This window comes from Colobus angolensis, unplaced genomic scaffold, assembly GCF_000951035.1.
Source record: "Colobus angolensis palliatus isolate OR3802 unplaced genomic scaffold, Cang.pa_1.0 Scaffold83, whole genome shotgun sequence".
In the NCBI taxonomy this organism is placed as follows: domain Eukaryota; kingdom Metazoa; phylum Chordata; class Mammalia; order Primates; family Cercopithecidae; genus Colobus; species Colobus angolensis.
Genome location: NW_012122154.1, coordinates 1,125,953 through 1,135,209, shown reverse-complemented (window position 1 = coordinate 1,135,209; position 9,257 = coordinate 1,125,953). Strand labels below are relative to the sequence as shown.

The 9,257-nt window shown below is 53.2% G+C and overlaps 1 protein-coding gene across 1 annotated transcript in view; it reads right to left on the bottom strand.

Moving 5' to 3' along the window:
- LOC105503146 (signal transducer and activator of transcription 5B) overlaps positions 1–9,013 on the bottom strand; it is a 105,172-nt gene extending 96,159 nt beyond the window's left edge. Inside the window, exon 1 of the mRNA XM_011929938.1 lies at positions 8,816–9,013. The gene's annotated coding sequence lies outside the window, so the exon portion shown is untranslated. The remainder of the gene's footprint in view (positions 1–8,815) is intronic.
- Between the last annotated feature and the right edge of the window lie 244 nt (positions 9,014–9,257).

Here is a 9,257-nt window from a genome sequence, read left to right as displayed (position 1 = left end):
GACAGAGTGAGACCTGTCTCAAAAAAAAAAAAAAAAAAGTACAGGTTCTCAAACCAGACTCTGTCAATTCCTTGAGCCAGGTAATCTTGAGTGTGTTTTCCTCTATCTTCTTGTTTGTAATGTAGTGATAAAGATAGTACCTACCTCATCAGGTTGCGAGAAATAAGTGTTTACTACACGTAAGGTGCTTCCCTGTAAAGCACTATATAGTGGTTAACTATTACTGTGGTGTTTAGCAGCTAAGATGAATACTTCTCTTCCCAAGACCCACCAAGGTCTAGGACTCAAACCAGCTGGTTTGTTTAAATGTCCTGAAGGGGGCCAGGCACGGTGGTTCACACCTGTAATCCCAGCACTGTAGGAGGCCGAGGAGGGTGGATCACCTGAGATCGGGAGTTTGAGACCAACCAACATGGAGAAACCCTGTCTCTACTGAAAATACAAAATTAGCTGGACATGGTGGCGCCATTACAGGATTACATGCCTGTAATCCCAGCTACTTGGGAGGCTGACCCTGGGCGACCACTGGCCACACATTTGCTAAGAAAGGGCACTGTGGGAGCATCCCTTTTTCCCTATGGGGATGAATCCTTCCATAGGGGGATAGGTCAGTACAGGACCCTGGAGCCATGTGGATACGATATAGGACACTCAACAGATAAGAAAGTGGGGCCACCAGCTCTCCAAGGCCTCAGAATGGCGTGGCCTCGGTTTGGAATGGGTTCTGCAGTTTTGGAGGGCTCTGTCAGTGCCCCTGCTTACTGAGGCAGGAGAATCACTTGAATCTGGGAGATGGAGGTTGTGGTGAGCCAAGATCGTACCATTGCACTCCAGCCCGGGCAATAAGAGTGAAACTCCATCTCAGAAAAAGAAAAAAAAAATGTCCTGAAGGGTGGGTGGGAATGCCTCTTGATTCTTCCATCTCTAGGCACATCTCTGACTGATGGTCACCAGGCACCAGGCTAGACCTGGCTGAGCTAGACCTGGCTGGGTGTGTGCACAGATGCCAAGGACAGAATGTTCTGGGTGACTACCTCCGCAAAACAGAATGTTGTCATCCTAGGGTGGGAAGGCCTGACACCTGCTTCTCTGCTTGACAGTTCTGATGGGGTGAGACCCTCTTCTTCTAGGCCTCAGGAACATATTCCCTTAAGTGGAGGGGACACCAGACTTAAGACATGACAGAAAGAAAGAAATTGAACAGGAAGCTAGGATCCTGAAAGACCCCACAGTCCAACCCAGAGGGAATGACCCAAGGAGGCACCTGGAGATGCAGCAATGTCCACTGGAGGGCCTCATCCCTTAGTGCACTGGCCTGAGCCAGGAGAGAGGCTTGGGGGAAGAGCCTGGGGGTCTAGTCCACAGCTCTTGTCCATGCATGCCCCTGCTCCCATCCAGGACTGCCCGCAGCCTCCTCCCCTCTCTCTCTCATGGATGAACACATGGCTCTCGGAGCAGGCAGCTCCCCTACTTCACATCCTCCCTCACTCTTGCCTCAGAGATCATGAGGTCATTTTCTGGGAACATCATTGAAGCCACAACCATGATCCCCTGTGGCCAGAAACCAGAGACCTTCACATTATTGTGGCTTCCCTCCTGCATCCCAGGAGTCAGGCTGACCCTGGGCGACCACTGGCCACACATTTGCTAAGAAAGGGCACTGTGGGAGCATCCCTTTTTCCGTACGGGGATGAATCCTTCCATAGGGGGATAGGTCAGTACAGTACCCTGGAGCCATGTGGATGCGATATAGGACACTCAACAGATAAGAAAGTGGGGCCACCAGATCTCCAAGGCCTCAGAATGGCGTGGTGTCGGTTTGGAATGGGTTCTGCAGTTTTGGAGGGCTCTGTCAGTGCCCCTGCTTACTTCTGCCAGAGAATTGGTGGTGAAAAGTTAGATCTGGTTCTAAATCCCAGCTCTGCTACCTTACTAGCTATGTAACTTTGGTCTAGGTACTTAATGTCTCTGAAGACCTCAGTTTCCCATCATGTGTAAGTCATAGTGCGGAGGTAAAGTGTAATATATGTTTTAAATGCACAGAATCCTTCTGTGCATTTAAATGCAGAAAAGACCCTAGCAACTGTTGTTGCCCCTCCAGAAAGGCCATGGGGGACAGGAAAAGGCAGAGACTAACTTTTCACCACATACCCTTTTGAACCTTTTGTTACAAAATACATACCCCATGTGCAGATGCTCCCTACTAAAACATTAGTAAAATGGACAGTTTTTTTTAAAGGAAAAAGGAGAGTATTTGTGAAGGCAAGTAAGCACTGTGCCTGGCACCTGATAAAAAAGCATTTTCTGTCTTTCTTTCCCTCAGCCCAATCCCAGCCAGCATGCTGGGCCAGGAGAGAGCTGGTGCTTTGTCACATGGAGGGGAGGAGAGAGGGCAGGAGCGATGGATGTGCAGAGGCATGGAGGACTCGCCACCTGGAGAGTCTCACACACCCGCTCTCAGTCTTGCTCCTGTGTGCCTCACGGATCTGGGCTCCCTTCCAGTCAGAGCTAAAGGCTAAAGGGTTGGCTCTCTGGAAAGGCCAAGGATCCCTGACCCCGCCTCTTGGGACAGGGTCACTGGGCCCTCTCCACCCAGAGTCCTGGGGAGATGCAGCATTTTCCAGGGAGGGTGGGGCAGACACAGAGGAGGGAGCAGAGTGCCACTGCAGCCAGTATCTTGCTGGCTTGCTGGGCAGGTTAAGAACTCAAAATTCAGCCCAGCACCAGGCAAAGATGAGGCTGCTGTCGCCACTGCGGGTGGAAAAGCAGGTCAGTGGGACCAGAGCAGGCAGAGGCCAGGGCAGCAGAGGGAGAGCCTTCTGGGAACCATGGTGGGGGCGGTCAGTGAACAGGGGGCTGCCCTGAACTGTCAGAGCTCTGGAAGTTCTGTGCTGTTTTAGGGGCCTTCATTAATCCAACAAATATTTATGAAGCCTCTGTTGTGAACAAGCAGTGGGACATAGCCCTTTAGGCAGTGTGTTAGGGCCATAAGAAGGGGCCTGTAATACAGATGGGATTGAAGGGCAGAGGAGAAAACACCCAGCTCTACTGGCCAAGGCCTCTGAGCACCTACAATGCACCAGGCACTGACTCTTTTTTTTTAGACAGTCTCACTCTGTCACCCAGGCTGGAGTGCAGTGGTGCGATCTCAGTTCACTGCCACCTCCGCCTCCCAGGTTCAAGTGATTCTTCTGCCTCAGCCTCCCAAGTAGCTGGGATTACAGGCATCTGCCACCACATCTGGCTAATTTTTTTATTTTTAGTAGATACAAGGTTTCACCATGCAGAGTCTGTGCCAGGTTGGTCAGGCTGGCCTCAAATTCCTGACCTCAGGTGATCCACCCGCCTCAGCCTCCCAAAGTGCTAAGATTACAGGCATGCGCCACTGCGCCCGGCCTGTGACTGGGTCTTAACAGAAATCCCGGCAGTGGGTCTTGCTATTTCTTTACAAGTAAGGACGCTTAGATACAAGAGGCAGACTCACTCATTCAAGATCCTACAGCAGAGCCAGGGTCTGCACCAGGACCTTATGACTCCAAAGCCTTTGTGTTTTCCCCTAGGCCACACTAACCCTAGGAAAGATGAGGCCAATTTTACCAGGCGGCCAAGGGAGGAATGACATTCCAGGTAGATGGAATGAAAGGGGCTAGTGCTTGGAGTTGAGAGGCCAGTGTAAAGGGAACGGCCTGGCCGAAGCACTTTTTTGAGGCTTGGAGCAAGGAAGATGTGGGTAGATCTGAGACTAAAGAAACGAAGAAACAATGAGAAACAGATTGTACAGAAAGGAATCCCCTCCAGTCATAACAAAGGAAAGTGGCAGTGTACTGGGAGGTGTCGTGGAAGATGCTCAGCCCCCTCGCACACAACCCTCAGAGGGCTTGAGATCAGGTACTAGGCTGGCCGAGGCACAAAAGATTTCTTGTTCGGCTGTAAGGAGGAGAAACTAGCTCAGCGGGAAGAAAGGCCTGATAGTCATCATGGATGAGGATGAGAAGCCAGGTTTGACCCAGGACCGCCCAGGACACTGCCAATTCCACTCAGCTGCCTGGCTTTGTGTGCCCTCTCTCCTCTCTCCAGGATCCTGGGCCTGGCCCTGCGATGAGGGGGCTGCAAAGGGTGGGCTCCTCCTGCCCACCTGACTGGCTGGGAAATGTGAACCTGGCACAGACTCTGCATCCTCTTCTCTTTGTCCAGAAAGAAACAGGCCTACAAGCCTCTCCCCCAGGCAGGCAGGCTGGGCAGCTGGGCAGAGGAGGCAGGACTCCCCTCCTACCCACCCTGTCCAGCCCCACACCCTTCCCCTCACGCTATTCCCAGAAACAGAGGACAGTCACTATGCCTCAGGCAGGATGGCCTGTGTTCTCTTGGTGACTTCACTGTAAGGCGACTTCCCTGAAGAGTGGTGGATAGGGGACAGCTGCAGGAACGGACTTCACCTGAGCTCCGGCAGCTCCTTCCCTTCCCCCAAATGTGCACAGAATTCCTCACCCTGTTCATATAAACACACACCCTCCCTAGGTCCTGCTCTGTCTTCATGGACAAGAACGGGGGTGGCATTTCTACAGGGAGGTCCCAGGGCCTGGCCTCAGAGTTGGGGTGTACTCTGAGCATGGGCCCATGGCCCCACTTCTAGAAGCCTTCTCCGGAGGGGCTGGAGTGCAGGTAGACTGTCCAAGCAGAGGCAAGGTGGGGGTGAAGCAGGATGTTTAAGTGCTCCAGGGCTTCTCCCCTCTGCCGCAGGGCAAAGAGATACTTCCTAGAAAGCCTCCAGCTTTCTTGGGAAGGCCCTTCACCCCTACCCCACCTCCCCTCTGGCTCCCATGTGACAGGAACTCTCCTTGAAGAAGGGACTTGGAGCACAGGAAACAAAGGCATCTGTGTACCACCTCCCTCCACCCCCAAGAAGGTCAGGTCAAGGTGACCTCAGTCTGTTCTCCCCAGGATAGGGGCATGGGCAGACCTGATTGCCAAGGGCAAGGCAGAAAGGGGACCTGGGATAATTCTTTCTTTTTTTTTTTTGCGATGGAGTTTCACTCTTGTTGCCCAGGCTGGAGTGCAATGGCACAATCTCAGCTAACTGCAACCTCCACCTTTCTGGTTCGAGCGATTCTCTTGCCTCAGCCTCCCAAGTAGCTGGGATTACAGGCATGCGCCACCACGCCCAGCTAATTTTTGGATTTTTAGTACAGACGGGGTTTCACCATGTTGGCCAGGTTGGTCTTGAACTCCTGACCTCAGGTGATGTACCCCCCTCGGCCTCCCAAAGCGCTGGGACTACAGGCGTGAGCCACGGCGCCTGGCCCTTTGGGATAATTCTCTTAATCCATAAATTGAAACCCACCTTCGTGTAAGTGTGCACAGAGCACACTGTCCCACTCAATAGAGCAGGAGTGTAGGCTGGGTGAGAACGGAGGTGCTATGCTCCGCACCACAGAACAGTGGTGGGCTAGCCCAGCCCAGGGAGGCCTCTTCACTCTCCCGGTGTGTGCCGGGCTTGGGGAACCCTAGAAAGGTTATACTGAGACCCTGCTCACAAGGCCCAGCAACTTGGATCCAGGTGCCATATGTGCACTTACTGGCCGAACAGCTTTGGGCAGGTTTCTTTCATGGACTAATCAAAGGGTGTGATTCTGGCTCTGACTGCCTTCAAGGTTATTGAAAGGATCCATCGAGTTGAAGAGCACAACCATGTTTGTACACAAATGCGCCTCCATGTAGTTCAGGATACGCATATAGTGTGCCAACTGCAGCCTAGGCTGCAGACTATTATTATTCCTAATAAAATATAGGAGGTCTTCTTTTGGAGAATATATTTCTTTTTTTTTTCTTTTTTTTGAGACGGAGTCTCACTCTGTTGCCCAGGCTGGAGTGCAGGGGCGCAATCTCGGCTCACTGCAACCTCTGCCTCCCGGGTTCAAGAGATTCTTGTGCCTCGGCCTCCCAAGTAGCTGGGATTACAGGTGCGTGACACCACGCTCGGCTAATTGTTTTGTATCTTTAGTAGAGATGAGGTTTCACCATGTTGGTCAGACTGGTCTCAAAGTCCTGGTCTCAAGTGATCCTCCCACCTTGGCCTCCTAAAGTGCTGGGATTACAGGAGTGAGCCACTGCACCCAGCCTGGGGAATATATTTCTGTAAGATTTCTAAAATCTTTCCTCACTCCCCATCTAATGCTGTGACTTGGATTTGGGGGTGAAGAGCAATTAGGGGCAAGGAGGCCAGCCTCAGACCCCAGCTCAGTAAGACCCTCAACAGTTTCTGATCTTCCTGCACCCCCATCCCGTGGCCTCAGTTTTCTCCTCCACAGCCTGGTTCCCTAGAACCACCAGGGTACTTTGTGGTGGGAAATCGCAGAGGCCAAACCAGGGGACTGAAAGCAAAAAGAAACCCCAGGCCGGGCGCGGTGGCTCAAGCCTGTAATCCCAGCACTTTGGGAGGCCGGGACGGGCGGATCACGAGGTCAGGAGATCGAGACCATCCTGGCTAACACGGTGAAACCCCGTCTCTACTAAAAAATACAAAAAACTAGCCGGGCGAGGTGGCGGGCGCCTGTACTCCCAGCTACTCAGGAGGCTGAGGCAGGAGAATGGCGTAAACCCGGGAGGCAGAGCTTGCAGTGAGCTGAGATCCGACCACTGCGCTCCAGCCTGGGCGACAGAGCGAGACTCTGTCTCAAAAAAAAAAAAAGAAACCCCAAATTTGACATTTTCAGGTAGTTGTGTTATCTCGAGCCACAACGACAGTCACCTCTTCCCCTAACCCAACTCTGACACCCTTCCCTCTACTCCCTTAGGTGCCCTTTGCCCATCCTGGGAAAGTTCCACAGCTCCTCCTCCCCCCCACTGCATCTCAAAGGGAGAACAGGCACAAAGAAATGGAGAGAAACCTAGACAGAATCAGAGAACCAGATGGAGACCTAATGAGACAGGGAAAGACACAGAGAGAATAAAAGCCAGAGGAGGGGCTGGGCGCAGTAGCTGATGTCTGTAATCCCAGCACTTTGGGAGGCCGAGGTGGGCGGGTCGCCTGAGGTTGGGAGTTCAAGACCAGCCTGACCAACATGGAGATACCCTGCCTCTACTAAAAATACAAAATTAAAAATACAAAATTAGCCAGGAGTGGTGGCATATGCCTGTAATCCCAGCTACTCGGGAGGTTGAGGCAGGAGAATCGCTTGAACCTGGGAGGCTGAGGTTGCTGTGAGCCGAGATCGAGCCATTGCACTCCAGCCTGGGCAACAAGAGCGAAACTCCATCTCAAAAAAAAAAAAAAAAATAGCCAGAGGGGGAAATATGCAATGAAAGACACAGATATTCAGGGCCTTACAGTCAGAGACCAAATGAGGAGACTGTCAACCAAGGGCACAGCCACTGGGCACAGGGTCAGGGTGGGTGGCATGGGAGGGCACTGAAAACACAGCCACACACCCTTTTAGGCCCATCCTTCCCGTTCTGTTCTCTGGCATCTCAAAGCTAGCTTTTTAGGACCTAGGACTACCCACACTAAAGCCAAATCCAGCCCAACCAAGACAGATGTTTGGTGGGTGGGGCTGCCTGCTGGAGCAACAGGCCTCTGCAGGCCCTGGAGGAGGAGTCTAGAGAGGTGGCTGCCTGGAAGAGAGCAAGCAGGACCCACTCTCTTAAGCAGGCACCCCCACCCCATCAGGTGCCCAGATGTCAGTACATGGCAAGGGTGGCCCTCTGCCCTCCAGACCTGGCCGAGAGGACTTGAAAACCTGAGGAATCTGCTCCCATCAACTGACTTCCACACCTCCCTGAAGGGAATTGCTGGAGGGCACAGGTGCCAAGTGGGACCCACCCAAATGTGACAATGGGTTTGTATCCAGCCACCGACAGGCTGCGTGACAGTGGCGAAGTCACTTCCCCTCTCTGGCCTTTGTTTTTCCACTTGTAAATCATCTTTATGGTCATTTCCAGCTGTGGCACTTGGCTTTCATTCCAGGTGATCCCCTAGCTCTGTGTCTGACCCTCCCCTGCCAAATCCATTGCTCAGAGTGGGAAAGGACAGGAGAGGGGCTATACTTCCTCCTCCCTGGGGCCCCCTGCAGAGTATCTGGGAAGCAAGGCTTCCCTACATCCTCCATGCACCCCCTTAGAGTTTTCAATTCCTTTCCTCGTGATCCTGCCAACTAAGACACTGTGACCACACAGGGAAGGTGGGGAGAACCCAGACATTTTGGTTTCTGCAGCTTTAAAGTTCTTTTTTTTTCCTCTGAAGTTAAAAGAATGAAACTGGGAGAGGTAGTAAGGGGCAAGAAGAGAGAGTGGGAATGGAGAGAAAAGGGCAGCTCTGAGAAGCAGATGGGGAGGGAGGCAGATGAGAATGCACCCGCCCCCCACCCCCAGCCCAGGACATGCAGTCTTGGCTCAGCTGTGCTGTGAGTGGGCAGCTGGGCTGGCCCCTCCTCTGGTGCTGCCAACCCGCTGCCAGGCAGAGGGGAGGCCCAGAGGAGAGGGAAGCTGGGCAAAGGGGATGGAAGGCGTCCAGCCCGACCTTACCAAACCCCTTGGGCCTTGTGGGAAGGGGCCTCTTGGAGAGGGGGACTGAGGCTGTAGACAGGATGTTCACTGCTGTGGCAAGGCCTGTAGGCAGTTTCGAAGTTGGGAGGACTCAAGACGGTCCCTTCCTGGACTTTTCTGAAGGTAGAAACAGCCTCATAAATAACTAGCCTGGGTGAACGGGGGCTTTGGTGAGTTTATGGATCACAGTCGGCTGGTGAGGCCACGCGCCCACTGTGTGGCCCTGGGTGGCCCTGGGCAAGTCCCTTCCCCTCTCTGGACTTCCACTTCTTACCTGCAAATTATGGAGAGGGGGAGGGCTGAAACACATGACTGCCAAGGTTCTTTCCAGTTCCTCCGTCAGAGTTGAGTTTAGATGGCGGGAGTAAAAGAAGGAGGGAGGTGCTGCGGTGGTGGGCTTCTCTAGCCTCCCTACAGTTTTGCCTCTGAGGTCACAAAACCTGTGGCCCCCAAGACACACACGCGCACACACGCGCGCACGCACACCCCCCACACATTTGTGTTTTAATCTAGGGGCTCAAAAGATGACACGCGTCAGAGCTGGAAGGCATCGCCAATTGGTCCACCCTTCCCTCCTCCCTTTTTGCAGATGAGAAAACTGAGGCCCAGGTTTGGGATTTCCAGAGCCTGGGATTTCCCAGCACCCCCCACCAACCACATTCCCCCGGCTATTCTGACCCGCCCCGGTTCCGGGACGCTCCCTCGGAGCCGCAGCC